The following is a 24,773-nucleotide window of genomic DNA, read 5'->3' on the forward strand; positions in this document are numbered from 1 at the left end:
CACGACGAACTGCATACTGTCATTTGCCAAGCCGAAGCCATTGTGAATAGTCGGCCCCTGACTCCAATCTCAAGCGACCCCAATGATCCACTCAACCAGGACACTTTCTAATTGGCCGATCGCTCCTAACAATCCCAGAGCCCTCACTGCAGGCAAACGTAAGTAAACTTGATCGATTTAAGATGATACAATATGTGCAACAACAATTCCGGCATCGCTGGCGCGAAGAGTACATAAAGGAGCTACAAAAAGCATTCAAAGTTGTGCACGGCCACTCCCAATCTGGCAGTGGATGACTTAGTGATTCTGAAGGATGATGTTGCACCACGGGATCCGTACGATATGTCGAAACACAAGAGGCCGAATCGTTAAAAACCTCTTTATACAGACAATTTTTTTATCGAATTAAAAAATGTCGAAAAAAGAAAAATTACCGAAAATGGCCGAAAAAAGTCGAAATTGGTATACTTAAAGCAAAACTCCAAAAGTAAAATTTTAAGGAAGTGTGTTATTATTATTACTATACTTGTACAATGAATGGCGGGCGTTAAGACGGCACCAAAATAAAAAATATTTTTCCTAATCACAATAACGTAATTTTTGGAAATAGTATTCATATATATAATATAAAAAAAGATTAAAGAGTTACACTTAACTCACAAAAATTATCAAACTTTGAAAATTGTTTGCCAAAATTTATAGCTTATTATATTTGGTTCACTCTACACGGTATATTCATACATACATGCACATTAGCAGCACGTTGAATTTTTTGGTTACAAAAGAAAATTGCTTTCATTAATTTCAAATTAAAGACACAAATTACATAACATAATTTCGGATTTACTAAGCAAACTAAATTTATTTAAAAGTTCCATTTTAACAACCATAAATATATGAAAGTATCTTGAGTTTCAAATAAATTACGGACGCGTTAGCATAGCGAAGTGAAATATGCTAAATTTCTCAAAACTTCAACTTTTGTACCCTCTCTCTTTTTATTAAGAATATTTCGAATGCCTTCTTTTATCTTTTGATATACTTTTTTAGGTTTTGTTGCATTTTCAGTATTAATTAAGCTAATTTTATTGAGAAAAGCTGATAATTTGTTGTGCATATTTATGTTTACCGTTAGCTCGCATATATTTAGTTGGATCATTTACATGAATAACCCTGTGCAAAGCAGGAAGAAAAATACTTCCTACGAAAGTGTAAATGCATGATGTAATAACGCCAGGTGTTCTATGTAGTGACAGCTCATTCTGAAAACTCCCACATAATACGAATTTTTAGAGAAAGGGGAAGAAGAGAAGAGGCAGTTTTCTGAAATAGTATTAAATTTGATACTTTTTTGAATAAAAGCACTAAATCCTTAATGGTAACGAAACTGGATTTTTTTTTTAATTTTTAGATTAAAATATAACTTACATTAATCTTAAAACTTAAAATTGTTTCTTTTTGTATATTTTCATATTCAGTAATACTCTGAATCGCTTCAACCGATTTGGATGAAATTCGGTTAATGGATGGTGTAGTATTTATATATTTCTAGTAAAATATGCTCACGATGAGCTTGAATGAGACTGATAGTTAAATGCTTCATATCCGTAACAAGATTTGAAATATAAAATTGAATATGTTCGATCGGTTTTCTACAGGTATGCCATATCTTCCTATTTACTTTCAAAATCGACATAAGAAACTTGCACGACAATTTTGAATTTTAAAATTCTATGTTCAACTGTGAAGGAGTCATTTCATTCACACTGCACAACAAAAACTAGCACCTTCAAATATTTTTTTTCATTGTAAAAAATTGGGGAAATTGCTGGATTTTATATGGCTCGTCGATTTACAGAAAAATTCGAAAGATATCTCCTGTTATTACAGTTTAAACACTGTCGCCCGGTTTTCCAGTGCTACTTTGAGCTAACTAGAGTTTAATATTGTCACTTTGGCCCTTTAACTCAGAGCAACAGTAAAATTCTAATGCCTAGGACCAAAGCAGGAAAGTTAGATTGAAAGTAGTTCTCTGCCGAAGCTGCCCAGCCCTGCTTTAAAGTGAGATCGACTGTTTTAATAGGAGTTCGTCTATTCTACAAAATAGTCTAAGAAGTTCGGTGAGTTTTAATTTTTCAATTATTTTAGTTAAAATTTTTCGCTTTATGTATTTAAGTTGTCCTTTCAAATAATATTTACAATAATAATAAAAACAGATACACAAATACACATTAAATGATTACATTTCCGTATATGATTTTGCTAGGATAACATATTACAACAGACAAGTATAAAGTACGAAGTCATTAGCTGGTCCTATACTAAAATTGATTATTTTCCTTTCCTCTCACCACTATAAGTTTGCATTCAATTTACGTACGACTAGGCTTCGTCATTTGCTTCGTCGTAACTTTCTGCTGTGATAGTTTCTTATACCAATGCTTCATATTCAGATGTGCTCACCTCAGTTGCATTGTTTGGCATATACATTACTCTATGCGAAGGATGTACTTTGCCCAGTAAAATTTTGTCTATATGTTGCATGTGAAGCGTGTGTTTTCACCTAATTCCGAATAACCACCGGTGGTACATGTCCATTTAAATCGGCCACCCATTTATGTTTGAAATTATTTAGTTACTCGTCGTTTTGACTAAACAATTACTGCTATGTGAAGCGTATGCGACATCTTTTGCCGATGCATAGGCGGCGGGCAATAGATCTTGAAAATAGACTCGTGCTACATATGTTGGATTACCATCTGAATCTGGTATAGCTTCATATGATTCAGGTGGGGCCATTGGTACATTTCTGTGTGTGTGTGTTGTCGTTTATATTCTGGACAATATTTTCGTTGATTTAATGACGCGAACAAGCAACGAATGAGAAATAAATGACCACGGGAATATATTCGATAGGTTTTCTCATAGAACTCAAAAAAATGGCAAATTTAAATGTTTTTTTTTGAAAAAATAATAATTGTTTTGAGATTTATCATTTGTTTGAGCGATAGAAAAGTCAAACAAAATAGAATTGGAGAAAAAAAGTGATGCTGTTGCATACTTTTCCAGGGAAATTGATTTGTATGGTTTTTACTACAATTTTTCATTCAGAGGAAAAATTAGAGGCAAATTGAGTTGGGAGTGGGAGTTCAAGATGGCGAATTAGAAAGAGAAGCTACCAACGCCAGTCACCTTGTAATTACATCATGGTGTAAATGTATACAAAACGTGCCGAAACAATGTAATGAATGATGTGTCGAATTCGCGCGAATTTTTATTTTAAATTATTATTTTAAATCGAATGCAATTTTAGAATACATAATTTTTACTTATTAATCATTGAGATTTTACTGTACTTTTACTTAATTTTTAGGGAGACGTATGGAACCTGCCTCGTTTTAGATGGAATAATTCAATGCACAACCCGCGACGAATTTTCTTATCAAGAAATGATTTCATTTATTCCCCTGAATTCTCACCCAAATCCCACTAAAGTCCTTATTGTTGGTGGAGGTGATGGAGGTGTTGCTAGAGAAGTAGCAAAACATCCTTTAGTTAAGGAAATTCATCAAGTGGAAATCGACAAAAGAGTAGTAGAATTGTCAAAAAAATATTTACCGAACATGGCATGTGGTTTTTATGACCCCAAGCTTCAACTTACTATTGGAGATGGTTTGGATTATATGAGGAGGCATGAAAAAGAATTTGATGTTATTATTACGGATAGCTCAGATCCCATTGGTCCAGCACGATCCTTATTTGAAGAGAATTACTATAAACTAATGAGCAATGCTCTGCGTCCAGGGGGTGTTGTATGTTCTCAAGGAGGAAGTTATTGGCTGGAAGCCGGATACGTGAAAGATACGATAAATAGCTGCCGAAAGCATTTTCGAAGTGTGGCATATGCACATACATCTGTACCATCGTATCCATGTGGTCATATTGGCTTTATAATTGGCTGTGTTGATTTTACCAGAGATTTCAAGTCACCAATAACAAACTTTTCTGATAAAGAACTAGATGATATGAACGTAAAATATTACTCTAGTAGTATACATTCTGCTGCTTTTGCACTACCACGATGGGTAGAAAAATGTTTTAAATAAAATTAGAAAATCTTTGCCTTTTAATGTATAAAGTACAACTAAATTGTTTATGAAGGGTTTTGCTATCAAATTTGGATACTGATGAAAGGAATAATAGAAAATTAAATATTTGAGTTAAACGTTAAAATTGTAAGTGTTTTGTTTTGAACAACCCACTCCTCCTCCAATTTTTTTCTGCAGGTTTTTTTGTCGGAACTATGTAATATTACATGCCGTCACTTGTACCATTTCCTTGTCTGTTTTCGGGCCATTTTCTCAACTCCTTGTTAATATTAAAATCTTTAAACGAAAGTAGTGTTCCGTGTAAACTTAACAGCAAATAAACCTAATGCTAAAATTTTTTGCTTCAACAGCGACAGCTGCCTTGCTTATAAACAAGAACAGCTGATTGTTACGAATAATTTTTTCTATTTCCTGCTCCACGTCCCGGCAGTCAGCTTAATATCAAGTTTTTAAATTCATCTACTTATTCCACAAGAACTATTTCATTGCCGACGGTAAAGTTTGTGACCCTTTGTTACTTTAATTTTTTCGTCATTCTGTTTGTTTACAACTCATTAGCAGCGATGCCTTCTTTCCAGAATAACTAAAAAATGTTAACCAGCGCGTTGATAGAAGGTGCGACAATTAATAAGCAGACATGTAAAGGCTCATCACAAGGTGGGGTGCTGTTATTTCTGATATGGTTCACATGGCTTTCCTTTCACTTTTCCATCCATTCCTTTCCTTTATTTCCCTTTGCTGTCTTCACCTTTCCTTCCCTTCCTTTTTCTTTTTTCCTTTTCTTTCCTTCCTCTTAACTTTACTCTTTTTTTACTTTATGCACTGGTCGGCATATTTAAGCTTCACTGCGAGTGTAGGACTCCCTTCTTCTATGAAGGGCTACCCCCTAAAACATAACCTCTCACGGCCCGCGTAAATCCCCGTACGTGGAACTGCGTTTAGCATTAATTCGGGTACGGGTGCGCGCTACGTGAGTTCCATGGCTACTCTCACTGTAATATGGTAGGTATCCGTCTTCTCATTTACTGTTAAGTATATGCCTCACATATGTCCTGACCGTATCTCATCTGTGGCTTCGGCAGGTCATGTTATTGATGACCTGCCCGGAGATAGATCGCCAAGTATCTTTTTATCAAGAATATTTCGAATGCCTGCTTTTATCTTTTGATATACTTTTTTAGGTTTTGTTGCATTTTCAGTATTAATTAAGCTAATTTTATTGAGAAAAGCTGATAATTTGTTGTGCATATTTATGTTTACCGTTAGCTCGCATATATTTAGTTGGATCATTTACATGAATACCACTGTGCAAAGCAGAAAGAAAAATACTTCCTACGAAAGTGTAAATGCATGATGTAATAACGCCAGGTGTTCTATGTAGTGACAGCTCATTCTGAAAACTCCCACATAATACGAATTTTTAGAGAAAGGGGAAGAAGAGAAGAGGCAGTTTTCTGAAATAGTATTAAATTTGATACTTTTTTGAATAAAAGCACTAAATCCTTAATGGTAACGAAACTGGATTTTTTTTTAATTTTTAGATTAAAATATAACTTACATTAATCTTAAAACTTAAAATTGTTTCTTTTTGTATATTTTCATATTCAGTAATACTCTGAATCGCTTCAACCGATTTGGATGAAATTCGGTTAATGGATGGTGTAGTATTTATATATTTCTAGTAAAATATGCTCACGATGAGCTTGAAGGAGACTGATAGTTAAATGCTTCATATCCGTAACAAGATTTGAAATATAAAATTGAATATGTTCGATCGGTTTTCTACAGGTATGCCATATCTTCCTATTTACTTTCAAAATCGACATAAGAAACTTGCACGACAATTTTGAATTTTAAAATTCTATGTTCAACTGTGAAGGAGTCATTTCATTCGCACTGCACAACAAAAACTAGCACCTTCAAATATTTTTTTTCATTGTAAAAAATTGGGGAAATTGCTGGATTTTATATGGCTCGTCGATTTACAGAAAAATTCGAAAGATATCTCCTGTTATTACAGTTTAAACACTGTCGCCCGGTTTTCCAGTGCTACTTTGAGCTAACTAGAGTTTAATATTGTCACTTTGGCCCTTTAAGTCAGAGGAACAGTAAAATTCTAATGCCTAGGACCAAAGCAGGAAAGTTAGATTGAAAGTAGTTCTCTGCCGAAGCTGCCCAGCCCTGCTTTAAAGTGAGATCGACTGTTTTAATAGGAGTTCGTCTATTCTACAAAATAGTCTAAGAAGTTCGGTGAGTTTTAATTTTTCAATTATTTTAGTTAAAAATTTTCGCTTTATGTATTTAAGTTGTCCTTTCAAATAATATTTACAATAATAATAAAAACAGATACCCAAATACACATTAAATGATTACATTTCCGTATATGATTTTGCTAGGATAACATATTACAACAGACAAGTATAAAGTACGAAGTGATTGCTTCGTCGTAACTTTCTGCTGTGATAGTTTCTTATACCAATGCTTCATATTCAGATGTCTTCACCTCAGTTGCATTGTTTGGCATATACATTACTCTATGCGAAGGATGTACTTTGCCCAGTAAAATTTTGTCTATATATTGCATGTGAAGCGTGTGTTTTCACCTAATTCCGAATAACCACCGGTGGTAATGTCCATTTAAATCGGCCACCCATTTATGTTTGAAATTATTTAGTAACTCGTCGTTTTGACTAAACAATTACTGCTATGTGAAGCGTATGCAACATCTTTTGCCGGTGCATAGGCGGCGGGCAATAGATCTTGAAAATAGACTCGTGCTACATATGTTGGATTACCATCTGAATCTGGTATAGCTTCATATGATTCAGGTGGGGCCATTGGTACATTTCTGTGTGTGTGTGTTGTCGTTTATATTCTGGACAATATTTTCGTTGATTTAATGACGCGAACAAGCAACGAATGAGAAATAAATGGCCACGGGAATATATTCGATAGGTTTTCTCATAGAACTCAAAAAAATGGCAAATTTAAATGTTTTTGTTGAAAAAATAATAATTGTTTTGAGATTTATCATTTGTTTGAGCGATAGAAAAGTCAAACAAAATAGAATTGGAAAAAAAAGTGATGCTGTTGCATACTTTTCCAGGGAAATTGATTTGTATGGTTTTTACTACAATTTTTCATTCAGAGGAAAAATTAGAGGCAAATTGAGTTGGGAGTGGGAGTTCAAGATGGCGAATTAGAAAGAGAAGCTACCAACGCCAGTCACCTTGTAATTACATCATGGTGTAAATGTATACAAAACGTGCCGAAACAATGTAATGAATGATGTGTCGAATTCGCGCGAATTTTTATTTTAAATTATTATTTTAAATCGAATGCAATTTTAGAATACATAATTTTTACTTATTAATCATTGAGATTTTACTGTACTTTTACTTAATTTTTAGGGAGACGTATGGAACCTGCCTCGTTTTAGATGGAATAATTCAATGCACAACCCGCGACGAATTTTCTTATCAAGAAATGATTTCATTTATTCCCCTGAATTCTCACCCAAATCCCACTAAAGTCCTTATTGTTGGTGGAGGTGATGGAGGTGTTGCTAGAGAAGTAGCAAAACATCCTTTAGTTAAGGAAATTCATCAAGTGGAAATCGACAAAAGAGTAGTAGAATTGTCAAAAAAATATTTACCGAACATGGCATGTGGTTTTTATGACCCCAAGCTTCAACTTACTATTGGAGATGGTTTGGATTATATGAGGAAGCATGAAAAAGAATTTGATGTTATTATTACGGATAGCTCAGATCCCATTGGTCCAGCACGATCCTTATTTGAAGAGAATTACTATAAACTAATGAGCAATGCTCTGCGTCCAGGGGGTGTTGTATGTTCTCAAGGAGGAAGTTATTGGCTGGAAGCCCGATACGTGAAAGATACGATAAATAGCTGCCGAAAGCATTTTCGAAGTGTGGCATATGCACATACATCTGTACCATCGTATCCATGTGCTCATATTGGCTTTATAATTGGCTGTGTTGATTTTACCAGAGATTTCAAGTCACCAATAACAAACTTTTCTGATAAAGAACTAGATGATATGAACGTAAAATATTACTCTAGTAGTATACATTCTGCTGCTTTTGCACTACCACGATGGGTAGAAAAATGTTTTAAATAAAATTAGGAAATCTTTGCCTTTTAATGTATAAAGTACAACTAAATTGTTTATGAAGGGTTTTGCTATCATATTTGGATACTGATGAAAGGAATAATAGAAAATTAAATATTTGAGTTAAACGTTAAAATTGTAAGTGTTTTGATTTGAACAACCCACTCCTTCTCCAATTTTTTTCTGCAGGTTTTTTTGTCGGAACTATATAATATTACATGCCGTCACTTGTACCATTTCCTTGTCTGTTTTCGGGCCATTTTCTCAACTCCTTGTTAAAATTAAAATCTTTAAACGAAAGTAGTGTTCCGTGTAAACTTAACAGCAAATAAACCTAATGCTAGAATTTTTTGCTTCAACAGCGACAGCTGCCTTGCTTATAAACAAGAACAGCTGATTGTTACGTATAATTTTTTCTATTTCCTGCTCCACGTCCCGGCAGTCAGCTTAATATCAAGTTTTTAAATTCATCTACTTATTCCACAAGAACTATTTCATTGCCGACGGTAAAGTTTGTGACCCTTTGTTACTTAAATTTTTTCGTCATTCTGTTTGTTTACAACTCATTAGCAGCGATGCCTTCTTTCCAGAATAACTAAAAAATGTTAACCAGCGCGTTGATAGAAGGTGCGAAAATTAATAAGCAGACAGGTAAAGGCTCATCACAAGGTGCGGTGCTGTTATTCCTGATATGGTTCACATGGCTTTCCTTTCACTTTTCCATCCATTCCTTTCCTTTATTTCCCTTTGCTGTCTTCACCTTTCCTTCCCTTCCTTTTTCTTTTTTCATTTTCTTTCCTTCATCTTAACTTTACTCTTTTTTTACTTTATGCACTGGTCGGCATATTTAAGCTTCACTGCGAGTGTAGGACTCCCTTCTTCTATGAAGGGCTACCCCCTAAAACATAACCTCTCACGGCCCGCGTAAATCCCCGTACGTGGAACTGCGTTTAGCATTAATTCGGGTACGGGTGCGCGCTACGTGAGTTCCATGGCTACTCTCACTGTAATATGGTAGGTATCCGTCTTCTCATTTACTGTTAAGTATATGCCTCACATATGTCCTGACCGTATCTCATCTGTGGCTTCGGCAGGTCATGTTATTGATGACCTGCCCGGAGATAGATCGCCAAGTATCTCTTCTACCGTAATTTGCTGATCGGAGAAGTGCCCGCATTAGAAGAAGGCGTAGCGTAGATCGTACATTTTCCCACAGTACAGGCAGCTCAGGTTATCAACGTTGCTCAATCTGTGCAGATATTTGCGGAAGTAACAGTACTCGGTTAAAAACTGAGTCAGGTGAAGGTCTACCTCTCCGTGTGCTCGCTTCAACCATGGATTCAGTTTAGGGATTAGTTCCCTAGTCCAATTTCCTATGGTGCTGTTGCTGCACTGTTCTTGTTAGCGTCGAATCGATTCTTCTCACACCTGCATGGCAACAGAAGCTCAAGCTGGCGATCCGTTGTCGTATATTGCTTTTCTTTCCACAGGGAGAAGACCTAACGGTATGGTTCCCGCAACAATCAGGACAGCTTCAGCCGAGACCGTGCGGTAAGCCGAAACTATCCACAGCGCCCCTATGCGTTGAATTGGGGTTAGTGCGATTTGGTTCTTCCAGTATATCATTGCGTTCGCCCAGATTTCTGCACCGTATAGCTTAGGCTGCCGAGGCTGCTGTAAGCAGCTTCCTTGTAGATGACTTTCGACCGCCTGTGTTTGCCATTAATCTACTTAAATTCGCTATTGTGCGCGAAGTCCTTCCGCAGGCTCCTCGTATGTGATCAGAGAAGGTGAGTTTACTGTATAACCTCAGTCCCAGGTATTTTGTACAGGTGAGTTTTTCTGTTGGCTAGTCCTGGTAGTGGGAATCCGTCTCTTTACGAGGATAACGATCTCCGTTTTTGCTGTTTCTAGCTGGAGAACGTGATCAGCCATCACCTATTTACATTACGCATGACCTGGTTCAATTTTACCTGAGACAGCTCGCAACTTGAGGCTATTATCACAGCTGCCACATCGTCTGCAACAGCAACGAGGAAGGTGCTTTCTGGCATGTCCAATCGAATAAGACTGTCGTTAGGCTGCTCAACCTGTTATTTTTACCTTGTTTGACCGTGAGTGGTTTCATATATTAGATAACTGTCTCTTCAGTAGTCCCTTACAATTTCTAACAAATATTGCGGTACATTGAAAGTGCCTTCTAGTGCCTCAAGCATGAGTATTTCCCTATTGTAATGACACCCATTCGGGCTGTCTTCTATATGGTGGGGAAAGTTCTTTCTTCGAGATATTTGTTGTACATGTGAAACAAAAGTTATGCGCAGTTATTTGCAACAAGCCTAATAGAAATATCTTTTTAAAATGTTGATCGCAAGCCTAACAATATTAGTGATAGCTCACCATACCAATCTCTGGTTCCATTTGTAGCCATTAAAGGAGATTTCAATTGTCTATTATTTGCAGCAAGCCTAATAGAAATATCTTCTTAAAATGTTGATCGCAAGCCTAACAGTATTAGAGGTAGCTTACCATACCAATCTCTGGTTCCATTTGTAGCCATTAAAGAAGATTTCAATTGTCTATGAAATCGCAATGCCATTCGCTTGAGGATGATAAGCTGACGTTGTAATTTTATGGCTGCCTAATAACTTTGTTAATTCTGTAAACAATTTTGAAGTAAATTGAGCACCGTGATCAGTAGTTATTTCTAGAGGTACACCAAACCGAGGTATATATTCATGTAAAACTTTATTTGCAATTGATTCTGCTGAAATTTCCCTTAATCCGTATGCTTCTGGCCAACGTGTGAACCTATCGATAATGGTTAAAATATAGCGATGTCCCTTTCAAATAGGTAAAGGCCTTACAATATCTAAATGAAAATGTTCGAATATTTTGTTCGGTATTGAAATTTTACTAACTGTTGACTTCGTATGTCGATAAACTTTAGATTTTTGACACTAATACATTCTTTAGATCATCTATTAATTTCTTTATTCATGTTTGGCCAAAACTTTTTTTATAATTAGACGGCGAATAGCTTTAGTACCCGGATGCACTATTCCATGTAACTTCTCAAATACTATTTTGCGTAAATTATTTTGAACGAACGGTCTGGGAAAATTTCCGGATGATTCACACCATATATTCAAATTTAAAAGAAGAATTTTAATTAATTTTAAAATTTGAAGTGATTGTTGAGATAAAAGATTGCTTAGCTCATCACCTTGTTGCGGTTCCTTTTCTAAAATTTTAAAATTAAGTTCTGAATTTTGAATTGCCTGTATTTCAAATGCCCTAGATAAAGTATCGGCTACCACATTTGCTTGTCCAGTATTATGCTGAATATCACTTGCAAATTGTGCAATAAATTCAAGATGTCTGGTTTGTCGTGCACTACGTTCAGTTTTTGAGTTGAGAGCGAAAATTAAGGGCTTATGATCAGTAAACACACTGAATTCTCGTCCTTCCAACAGGTATCGAAAATGTGTAATATTAAGATAAATTGCTAATAGTTCTCTATCAAGAACACTATATTTCATTTCAGCTGGAGAAAGTTTCTTCGAATAGAATGCGAAAGGCTCAGACTTATTGTTAAAATTTTGTTGGAGCACATCACCGACTGCCGTATTGGATACATCTACAGTTTAAGTCAATTTTGCATCTTATCTAAAATGATTTAATAAGAATTTAGATGCAAATTTGTTTTTAATGCATTCAAACGCTTTAATAGATTTATCAGTTTTGTCTCGGTTTTTACTTGATTTATTAATTAAATCACATATAACTCCAGTAAATTCTGCTAATTGTGAAATATATCTACTGTAATAGTCAACCATACCAATAAATTTTTGTGCTTGTTTAATGGATTTTGGTTTTCCAAAATCTCGAAAAGCTTTTATTCTATTTTCAGATGGGCGTATACCTAATTTAGAAATACTATGCCCTAGAAAATTCTAGTAACACCAAAAATACATTATTCAAACCATATTCAGACAAACGTTCAAAAAGTAAACGGAGATCTTTAAAATGTTGCTCTTCACTCTCACTTGCAACTAAAAGATCATCAATGTACGCGTTAACAAAATCTAACTCACCTACAACTTCATTGATGAATCTTTGAAAAGTTTGTGCTGAGTCCCTCAAGCGGAATGCATTCGAATGAACTCAAACATGCCAAAAGGAGTAGTAATCGCTGTTTTATAAGTACCTTCTTCTGCCATTGGAATTCGGTGATACACTCTAGCAAGATCTAACTTTGAAAATATCTTTTTATTTCTTAGATTAATATTAAAATCCTGAATATGTGGTAAAGGATAGCGGACAGGAACAGTAATAGTGTAATGTGCCCTTAGAATTGGTTCCGCTTTTACTATATGCAATTGTTCGATACATATTTACACACATGCAGACCTCACACGTCACGATATATTAATATCAAATTGCTAAGTATGCACTTATGCACTGACTGCACATATTTGTTTATATCGGTCAATTGGTCACGCTGACTTAAAAACCTTGGCCATATACACACACATGTACTCAAGTACCTAAATAAGGTCATTCCAATATGTACATACAGGAAATATGTACATTCTAGTTCCTAAATATTGGCGTAAATAGGTAAAGGTAGAATAAGAACATTTTGTATAAAAGCAGAAGCATTTCCAAAATAAAGAAGATTAACTTTGGTCGATCTAAAGAACCTACACCGTTTTTCACTTTAAGTGGATGTTCATATTACATGGGGATCCTGCCTGTTTGATCGGTAAGATAGCAGAAAATTTGCTAAATAAGCAAAGTTGCTAAAAACGATCTTACTGGATAAAGATCCTGCCAGTTTAAAATTGTCAATTACCTAGTTGTTAAAAATAAAATTTTTAAAGTTAATTAATATACTGATGGAACCCAGAACCAAACAAGATATAAAAGAAGCACAACACAGTAATTAATGGACACACACACCGGCGACAGGAAAAGGAACAATTGCTTTTCGGGGCCTTTGGCTTCACATACTGCGCTTTATAGCAATTTCGAATCTAAATCATAGCAGGCGATTATTAAAGGATAAACAAGGCAATACCGATCCAAAGCATAATAAGTGGAATAATATATGACCGACATATCAGACTGGCAGCAAAAGCATAAAAAGAAGTGGAATTCAATATGACTGGCAGCAGACTGACTGGCTGCAAGAACAGAACCGGCAGCAACAAGGAAAGACTGGCAGAAAGCTAGATATAAGTATTTTATTTATAAAATTTAGAACAAATTTTACAGCTCAGCTGCTCAACCAGAAGCAGAAATTCTTGATTATTGTTCAGGAAATTTTTTTTACCACATTAAAAAATTAAAAAGTTAACAAAATGTTTCAACTAAACATTTTCTTTGAAAAATGGCACATATCCAGCTTAAAAATAGAAAAGTTTGAAGCCTAAAGTGGCATAAAAAAAAGAAAATGAAATAGAAAAGAAAATAGTATAGAAATAAATTTTTAATATTTTGTACAATAAATAAACAAAGAAAAATAAACTGCACTTAACTATTAATAATTTGAAAAAATAAAATTAAAAAAAATCTCTTTCAAGAAAAATTTTGAGTATATAAATTAGAAATGTCAAAAATATTAAATTAAAAAAATATTTGTTTATTCATAAAAAGCTGGTCTGATCTAGTTTTAAGGGGGGTGCGAATAAAACAATGTTTTTTCCACCTTGCAGCCCAACGTTTGGCTAAGATTTTCTTAGCATCTTCTGGGGCGAGACTGTGAATTTTATTTGAGGAAAAAATTACAAAAACAACATTAATTATCAATCATCACAATAGGAAAATATTTACATGCACTTACACTGAAGATGGTGGATTATTACATTAATAAATTTAAAAAAATGTATAACAAAAATTACTTAAAAGCAAACACTGTCGATACCATCATTAATGGTACACTTGTCATAATCAACTAAAACTATAAATATAAAAGGTATGTCGCGGCTATTTCGTCTGTATCTTCTTTTTTGTTGATTGTTTTATCCCTTTTTGCATAATCCGTAGGCTCTCTAACGTGTATCTGGTTTTTTCTTTCTCTCTATATCTATTATTTTCGCATTTTTAAAGTCAGCTACATGGTTATTTGTTATTGCATGTTGTGATAACGCTGTACCTTGTCTTTGTTTTCTTATATCAGCTTCGTGTTCTGCTAGTCGAGTGCATAAATCTCGTTTGGTAGTTCCGATATATATTTTGTTGCATTCTTCTTTGTTATTACCCTCGCTATTTCATATAAGACGTTACTTTGTTGTTGTTGCTCAATCGCACTTTTTGTTTGAGTAAAACACGTTGCTAGCGTGCAATTAGATTTGTATGCCAGGCTTATATTAGGATTTTTGATAATATTTTTATGAAAGTATACCACCCTACTACTATCCCTATTCAATTACACACTTTGCGACGACCCTGATTATGCATATAACAGTGACTTTGCACACGCAGTCAGAGAGAGGTTGAAAAACAATAGCGGCGCAAGCAGAACAGCGGTAAAGCCAAGCAGAAAAATTACCTATAGTACAACAGCAATAATGCAAAACACAGATCGGAATGCGAGGATAACGGATTACTTTTTATTTTGATTTGTCTATAAAGGACCACTTTTGTTATATACTCAGTTAGTTGTTAAACTACATCACAACCTGTAACTAATAAAAACCCTCTCGGGAACGGTATACACCAAGTGTTGATTTTTATTACAACACTGGTGTCAAGTGTGGGGTGCATATTAGTGCACCAAATCGAACAGTCTAGCGTTCTAGTCTATAAGCGTACCATGACGTATAAATCTAAGGAGTTGCATCAGCTGCAACGTCAAGTCCAGAAGGATATCCAATAGCAGTTTGCTGCTTTTTCACAAGCGATGGATGACCACCTTACCTCATTCTTGCAGGCACAGCCTGCTGGTCAGCAAAGTGAGATTCAGCAGTTAAGATCGGAGGTAAAATCGCTGTTAGAAAGTTTCGAAGAACGGTTGGCATTATTACAATTTTCCATTGACCGCCTGGCTGCTAAATTTGAACAACACATTTACCCACAAACATCGGTGACGAATTTTTGGTACATCGACAACAATGGTCTGCCACCTACCAAGCGTCAGTTATCCAGGGCAATCGCAAACTATATCGGCAGTTACCGCAAGCGGAGCGTATCCGAGGAGTCTTATCGCGGCAGCGTCAACACCACCATTTACTACGGCTAGTGTTCTAGATTCCAGGATGAATTCCGCACAAGTCGCTCATGGTTCCGGCATAGTTAACGAAGAAACACAGCAACAACATCTATTAAGGCAGTCAAACACCACCACTAATGGTGTTATTCAAAGCGACGCACACATTTCACGCCGCTAGTTTTGTCAATACGACGTAACACCGTATGATGGCACAACATCTTGGTCTGACTATAAGTGTTTAGTGGAACATACCGCCAACTTTTATGTGTGGACGACTGCCGAGAAAGTGATGGCGGTCATCACAAATCTGCGCCGCGAAGCACTGCGCCTTATAAGGACACTGCCTTTAAACCCACCGCCCTCATGGGAGCAACTGAGTCAGCTTTTCACCGAAAAAATTACGGTGCCTGCAGGTGAGTTATCAAGAATTCAAGCGAAGCGTCCAGTGTCCAAGGGAAGGTCTGGCCGAATTTGCCACCGCTTTAGAACTTTTGGCCACCGCCGCTTTTCCAAACTCACCTACATCTTTCGTTACTGAAGCACTTAAAATTCAATTTATCGATGGTCTACGCGATCTAGATTTAGTGCGTTTAGTCGTTGCAGGACAGCCTTCAACAATTAAAGCGGCGTTGATTGCAGCTCAAGAAATATCATCGCACACTGATCGAAACCGAGCGCGAAACGTTTTTAGTGTCAACCAGCGTCATCTTGAGCAGCAGGAAAACCATAACTCGTCGACTATGTGGAGCGAAAGTCGACGAAATTAAATGCAATCGCTCCAAATGAGGTAATTAATGAAAATCAACAGCCATTGCAGGAACACAACCGAAAAACATCAGGAGATGAACCGCTCACCTCAGATTCAAATATCAGGGCAGTAAACTGTGATGGTCTGCTCATACATGCTGTGGTGAATGGCGTAAATACACCTTTTATCGTAGACACCGGCGCAGCCGTGTCCCTTCTTCCTTATAACAGTGTGCCGGCAGGAGCTACGATACAACCTGGCCACTGCAAACTCCTCGCTGCAGGAAATGGTGAATTCTTTTCAAGAGGAAAGGTCCAACTGGAGTTTAAGTTGGGTCAGTTAAATTTTCAGCATTTATTTTTGGTGATCGGTGCACTTACCCCTGCCATATTAGGATTGGACTTTCTGTACCAGCAATGTGGAGAATGGATCAGTTCCATTGGCGGGACCACCATTCCTTCCGGAGAAAAAGTAATTTTGAAGTCCGCCGTTTGCCTTCCAGCACGATCTGACACATTTCTTATGGTACCAGCTAATAGAAATGACGTAATGCAATCTGTTCTAATTTCAGCTGCAGTCGAAACTAAACTTCCTGAAGGTGTTTTCATGGGACGCACGTTAGTACATTCAGAGCAGATAGCCTGGCCAGTACGGCTGATCAACACGAACTCATCTTTGGTGAAGCTACCTGCAGACACCGAAAAAGGAAAAGCAACCGAAGTTGAAGTGATACCCGCAAACGACGATGGTACCCAATACGCTCCCATGTGCTCTGAAACCCGTTTCCCTCTTGATGAGGATGTGCCAGCCGCCATTCGTGAAGAGTTTCAAAGGTTAGTTTCTGACTTGAGCGATGTATTTTGTAGCCATTCTAGTGACTTTGGACGCACTCACTTGGTGAAACATGAAATACATACCGGAGATGCCACACCAACACAGCAAGCACCCCAACGAGAGCCTCTATCAAGGCGAGGCATTGTAGCGGAACTAGTAGGCGACATGCAAGCGAGAGGCATTATCGAAAAATCATCCAGCCCATGCTCATCTTCAGTTGTCCTTGTGAGGAAAAAGGATGGCTCATTCAGGTTTTGTGTCGTCTATAGAAAACTTAATGATTTCACTCAGAAAGATTCTTACCCATTGCCCCGCAAGGATGATATACTGGCGACTTTGAGCGGCTCTCAGTGGTTCTCCACCATGGATCTACAAATACTGGCAGGTGGAAGTGCCCCCAGATTCTAAACCTAAGACAGCTTTTTCTTGTGCAGCAGGGCTCTAGCAGTTCAACGTCACGCATTTCGGGCTCTGCAATGCCCCCGCCACTTTCGAGAGATTAATGGATAATGTATTAGCTGGTCTTCCTTGGACAACAACACTGGTATATTTAGATGACAATATAGTCCACTCGCGTTCCTTGGAAGGTCATATTGCCGCCCTTAAGGAAGTGTTTCTCCGCTTACGGAAAGCTGGGCTGAAACTCAGTCCAACAAAATGTAATTTCTTTAAAGAACGTGTATACTATTTAGTTCATATAGCAGAAAGGGCTGGGAGCAAATACGGGTAAGACAAACAAGGAGGTGAATTGGCCTGTCCCAGCATCCAAAACGGACGTTAAATCGTTCCTGGACTTATGTTCCTACTACCGGAAGTTCGTGAAGGGTTTCTCCACTATTAGCCGTCCATTGGCTGAACTCGCCGAGTTAAAACGACCATTACAGCGAACGAATTTACAGCAATAATGCAAAACACAGATCGAAATGCGAGGTTAACGTATTACTTTTTATTTTGATTAGTCTATAAAAGACCACTTTTGTCATATATTCAGTTGTTAAACTACATCACAACCTGTAATTAATAAAAACCCTCTCGGGAACCGTATACACAAAGTGTTGATTTTTATTACAAAAATATCATGTGCGAAATTTTCTGAGAGCCTGGTAGTGTGTGACACTAAAATTTTTCTTGGCTTCATTGCATCTATCTTTGGGTTGAGATTGGTTGGGGATACTATTTATTTCTGTTATTATACCCTGTGTGCAAAGCAAGTATAAAGGAATCGAGATAGATATAGACTTCCATATATCAAAATCATCAGTATCTAAAAAAAATTTGATTGAGTCATGTCCGTCCGTCTGTCCGTTAACACGATAACTGGAGTAAATATTGAGATATCTTCACCAAATTTGGTACACGAACTTATCTGGACCCAGAATAGATTGGTATTGAAAATGAGCGAAATCGGATGATAACCACGCCCACTTTTTATACATATAACATTTTGGAAAACACAAAAAACCTGATTATTTAGTAAATAATGCACATAGAATGTTGAAATTTGACGTGTGGACTGATATTGACACTCTTGATAAAAATTTGAAAACATTTTTTAAAATGGGCGTGGAGATAAAATCAATTTTACAAATATTATTAATCATAAATCAAAGACGTTAAACCTTACGTAACAAAATTCGGCATAGAGGTTGCCTTTACTATAAGGAATGCTTTGAAGAAAAATTTACGAAATCGGTTAAGGACCACGCCCACTTTTATATAAACGATTTTTAAAAGGGTCGTGGACGAATAAAATAAGCTATATCTTTGTAAAAAAGAGCTTTATATCAATGGTATTTCATTTCCCAAGTGGATTTATAACAATAAATAGGTAAAACTTCAAATTTTAGAAAATGGGCGTGGCAGGAAATATTTCTAGAAAAAATGGACGAGATCGGTTAAAGACCAAGCCCACTTTTATATAAAAGATATTTAAAAGGGTCGTAGACGAAAATAATAGGCTATATCTTAGCAAAAAATAGCTTTGTATCAATATAATTTTACTTTCTAAATTGAATTATAACATTAAATTGGAAAACACTAAAATTTTTGAAAATGGGTGTGGCACCGCCCCTTTTATGACAAAGCAATTTTTTATGTTTCGGGAGCCATAACTCGAAGAAAAATTAACGTATCGTAATGAAATTTGCTTACATATATTTTCCTTATAGCTGAAAATATTTCTAGTAAAAATGGACGGGATCCGTTAAGGACCACGGCAACTTAGATATAAAACAAGTTTAAAACTTAGATATAAAACAAGTTTAAAAGGGTCGTAGACTAGAATAATACGCTATAACTTAACAAAAAATAGTTTTGAATCAATGATATTTCACTTATCAAGTTTTACTGTAAGAGGAAATGGGGAGACATTTTTCTTTTAAACGGGCCACGTGTTATGTAGAAAAGTAATTTATCTGAAATGAAATGTACAATTGAAGCTCACGCTGAGTATATAATGTTCGGTTACACCCGAACATAAACACCTTTACTGGTTTTTTGTTTTAATATATTGTAAGTTAAGTGATCAGGGTAGTTATTTTTCTTTAGGGTTCTTTTAACTATTTCAATATTTGTGTCATGAAATTTTGGATGGCTTAAAGTTAATACTTTGTGTATAAAATTCTTAGCCGTATTTACTTTATATTTAAATGGCTGTGAGGAAAGATAATTGATTAGGCGCCCAGAAGATGTTGTTCTTGAGTACCAGTTAAGTAATAATTTGTTGCTGCTTCTATATATTCTGACGCCTAAAAATGGTATGTTTTCATTTTCTTCTAATTCCAATGTAAATTTTAGCCTGTCATGGTGTTTTTTGAGTGTGTCTAAGATTAGTTTCGCATCCTTTCTTTTAATTATTGCGAATATATCATCCACGTACTTCACTAAAAATTTTATGTGTACATTGTGCAGTTATTGCAGCTCTAAAAGGGTATTGTTAATAATTTCATCCATCACTTTTTCTGCAATACTTGGGGAGAGGGGATTTCCCATGGGCATACCAAACGTTTGGGTAAAGATTTTGTTATTGCAAACAAAATAGTTATTGTCTTTTAAACAAAACTCTGATATTCTCTGAAATTTGCTTTGCGATATATTAGTCATATTTTGGATTTATTCCCATTTCTTCATAGTTAACTTTGACGCTAAAGTAGTCGGTATATTCGAAAAAAGAGACACCACATCAAACGACACCAACACATCTTCATCATATATATTTGTGTCAGCAAGTCTTTCCTTTAGTGCATATGCATTCTTTATGTTGTATTTTTCTGATATTAAACCTCTCAGAATTTTTCCAATATGTTTTGCTATTACTTGTCTAGGAGTTAATTATGAAGAAATGGGAAAAACAATTGCTTTTGTTTTTATCGGCCTATTGATAAATGATTCAAAGTTCGATTCGAGCTCTAATGATAACACAGGCCGACAAGAAATTTGACCATAAAGCAGACCATACTTTCCTAAAGTTTTTCGATGCGCTGAATTCAAATCTGAACGCAGAATTGCTCTATCGCGTCAAGATTTTGAGATATCCTAACCTAACGAATGGCGTTGATTTTGCTCAAATATCTTTTTTTTCGCTAAGATAGAGCAATTTAAAGTTTATAAATTTGCTAATTTTCCTATAGCTGAAAAACCGCTGAATTAACGTAGGTATGATGCAGTAGTAGTAATTTATAAATTTTAAATTGCTCTATCTTGGCGAATAAAAAAGATATTTGAGCAAACTCAACGGCATACGTAAGAGAAAGACTTCTTCTTTAAGATGCTATGTGTGCTTTAAAAAAAAAATTTGTCGTTTATATATAACCTCAAAAATAGGCAAAAACGGTGTTTTTTGCATATTTAGGTTAGTATATCTCAAAATCCTGACGTGATAGAGCAATTCTGCGTCCAGATTTGAATTCAGCGCATCGAAAACCTTTAGGAAAGTATGGTCTGGTTTATGGTCAAAAAAATCGGTCTCATTTTGTCGGCCTGTGTAATTATTGTTATTTTTTAATTTTTCTAAATTTGGGAAAAAATATAAAATATGACTAATATATCGCAAAGCAAATTTCAGAGAATGTTAGAGTTTTGTTTAAAAGGCAATAACTATTTTGTTTGCAATAATAAAACCTTACCCAAACGTTTGGTATGCCCATGGGAAATCCCCTCTCCCCAACTATTGCAGATGTAGTTATGGATGAAATTATTAACAATACCCTTTTAGAGCTGCAATAACTACACAATGTACACATACAATTTTTAGTGAAGTACGTGGATGATATATTCGCAATTATTAAAAGAAAGGACGCGAAACTAATCTTAGACACACTCAACAAACACCATGACAGGCTAAAATTTACCATGGAATTAGAAGTAAATGAAAACATACCGTTTTTAGACGTCAGAATATATCAAAACCAACATCTTCTGGGCGCCTAATCAATTATCTTTCCTCGCAGCCATTTAAATATAAAGTAAATACGGCTAAGAATTTTATACACAAAGTATTAACTTTAAGCCATCCAAAATTTCATGACACAAATATTGAAATAGTTAAAAGAACCCTAAAGAAAAATAATTACCCTGATCACTTAACTTACAATGTATTTTGACGAACATTAGCAACACTAAGGGATACTATCATCTCTAAGCCGATGCTAAGCAGTCATCATTATGTCTACCCATATATCCATACGAGCAATGGAGGAGAGACGCACAAACACATGCATATATCTTACCTGAGATGCTCACAAAAGAAGGCAATCATTTGTGCAAGTATGACTCACGTATACACGCGCATATGAGAAGCTATAAACGTAGTTGTGGCTGGTGATTTTGTAGCTGATAACTAACTAGTAAATTCTAGAATAGAAAAGCCTAGAAGTATGCAACGAGGAAACCAGACAGTATAAAAGGCAGCAACATTAGAGGCATGACAATCAGTTTGATTTAAGACGCTATGTGGCAAGCAATAGAAGTGTTATTGTGAAGTACTTTAATAAAGGCCATTTTGCATTATTGAAAAGTGGAGCTGTTTATTCAACAGCTTAGTGATTGGAACGTTAGCAGAAGGTACAAATAAGAGGAATTGCACTAAATTCGTTACAATTGGTGTCAGAAGAGGAATTGTTGAATAAATTCCGAAGACTTCGAATACAACTTGGACATGGTAAAGTGGAGTGAATTGAAGATCCAGCAACTGAAGGAGGAGTTGGAGAGCCGTGGATTGATTACAAGCGGCAATAAACTCGAACTTCAGGCACGACTACGAAAGGCAATGGAATTAGGGGGAATTAACGTGGAAGAGTAAGTCTTTCCTCTTGATGGCGAGGAGACAACAACAATTGAAGAGAAAAATGAAACATCGCAGACAGTTACGAGCACAGACGTGAACACGATTTTGGCTGCAATATCTGCTCAAACATCGACAGTAACATCCAAGATGGAAGCACAGGAGGCACGCATTTCAGAAATGTCGTCGCAAATTTCATCCCAACTGGAATCGCAAACGACAGATATAACATCTCAACTGGTACCTCAACTAGAATTACAGGAAACACGCATAACATCATAGATTGAAGCACAGGAAACACAAATTTCATCACAGCTGGAAGAACAAGACGTATATGGCAACTCAACTGAAAGAAAAAGAGACACACATAACAGTACAACTAGAAGCACAAGAGGCGCGCATGGACGAAAAAATAATGCAGTTTGAAGAAAAATTCGAGGCAGAGGTGGATGCTTTGAGAGGTCGTATACAGGAATTGTACCTTAATCGCCCGCCTACTTCAGCGAGTAAATCGAAGGTAAAAACTCTATCTTTTGACGGTTCTGTTCCTTTCCAGGTCTTCAAGCTACAGTTTGAGAAGATCGCAGCAGTGAACAACTGGAACGCGGAAGATAAAGTTGCTGCACTGTTCGTGGCATTGAAATGGCCTGCAGCGGAAATCTTACAGACGATTCCAGAGTACGAACGGAACAGTTATGAAGCATTGATGGCCGCTGTCGAGAGACGTTATGGAAGCGAGCATAGAAAACAGATATACCAAATTGAGTTGCAAAACCGTTACCAATAAGCATATGAGACATTGCAGGAGTTTGCTTCAGATGTTGAAAGATTGGCTCATCTTGCAAATGCGGACGCACCCGTGGAATACACTGAAAGGGTAAAAATCCAGAGCTTCATAAATGACGTACGAGATGTGGAAACGAAGCGAGCTGCATATGCGAATCCAAAACTAACATTTGCTGAAACGGTATCGCATGCACTGACTCAGGAAACCAGCGTACAAAGCTCATCGCGTGGAAGTGGAAAGGCCAGACTGGGTAGACACAATTTTGGAAGCACTGAAGGGGTCACAACAATATTAAAACAAAAAAAAACAGAAATAAATAGTATTCCGAACCAATCTCAACCCAAAGATAGATGCAATGAATTCGAGAAATATTTTAGTGTCACACACATTCCCAGGCTCTCAAAAATCCTAATATAAGCCTGGCATACAAATCTAATTGCACGCTCGCAACATGCTTTACTAAAACAAAAAGTGCGATTGACCAACAACAACAAGGTAACGTCGTATATGAAATAGCATGCAAGGGTAATAACAAAGAAGAATGCAACAAAATATATATCGGAACTACCAAACGAGCTTTATGCACTCGACTAGCAGAACACGAAGCTGATATAAGAAAACAAAGACAAGGTACAGCATTATCACAACATGCAATAACAAATAACCATGTAGCTGACTTTAAAAATGCGAAAATAATAGATATAGAGAGAAAGGAAAAAACCAGATATACCTTAGAGAGCCTACGGATTATGAAAAAAAGGTATACAGACGAAATAGCCGCGATACATCTTTTATGTTTATAGTTTTAGTTGATTATGACAAGTGTACCACTAATGATGGTATCGACAGTGTTTGCTTTTAAGTATTTTTGTTATAAATTTTTTTTATTTATTAATGTAATAATCCACCATCTTCAGTGTAAGTGCATGTAAATATTTTCCTATTGTGATGATTGATAATTAATGTTGTTTTTGTAATTTTTTCCTCAAAAAAATTCACATTCTCGCCCCAGAAGATGCTAAGAAAATCTTAGCGAAACGTTGGGCTGCAAGGTGGAAAAAACTTTGTTTTATTCGCACCCCACATACACTAGATCAGACCAGCTTCTTATGAATAAACAAACTATATGAATTAAACTGATCGGCAACAAATAATTAAACAAATTTTTCTTTAAGAACGAAAAAAAAATTTTAGAAATATACTTTTTAAATAACAACTTTTATAATGTTAATTAAATAAGGAAAAATAATAAAAGTCGTATGAACAAATGCGTGGTGGCAACGGCGCGTACCCACGTATTTGTTATAGATTGATTAAGGCGAAAAAAGGAAGAAAATAAGAACACCAAAAGGTTTCGTGTTAATAAAAAAAGGAAGTCACAGTGTGTTTTTATTTAATGTATATAAATACAAAAAGGGTTAAGAAAGATTTTAACAAGTGTTATGAAAATTAAAATATTAATTATATATTTATATTAAATTTACACTTACGTGAACGTGGGATAACGTGTACCTTCGCTAGCTGCTGGATTCAAAGAGGACGAGCCTCTTTGCGACATGAGCCGATGAACCCACGATACAGCGCCTTCGTTGGGTTTCCCGGCAACAAAGTTGCTGTACCGCTTGCTCACAGCTGTAAAAATCTAAGATACATACGTACTACCA

At 36.0% G+C, this 24,773-nt stretch overlaps 1 protein-coding gene and 2 pseudogenes across 1 annotated transcript in view; 2 read left to right on the forward strand and 1 right to left on the reverse strand.

Moving 5' to 3' along the window:
• LOC137236889 (spermidine synthase pseudogene) overlaps positions 1-4,165 on the forward strand; it is a 38,489-nt pseudogene extending 34,324 nt beyond the window's left edge.
• The window catches only part of SpdS (Spermidine Synthase), a 183,453-nt gene that overhangs the window by 27,677 nt on the left and 131,003 nt on the right, over positions 1-24,773 (reverse strand). The gene's annotated exons all lie outside the window — the stretch shown is intronic.
• LOC137236893 (spermidine synthase pseudogene) lies at positions 7,499-8,267 on the forward strand (annotated as a pseudogene).

This window comes from Eurosta solidaginis, chromosome 1 (genome assembly GCF_040869045.1).
Source record: "Eurosta solidaginis isolate ZX-2024a chromosome 1, ASM4086904v1, whole genome shotgun sequence".
Classification (NCBI taxonomy): domain Eukaryota; kingdom Metazoa; phylum Arthropoda; class Insecta; order Diptera; family Tephritidae; genus Eurosta; species Eurosta solidaginis.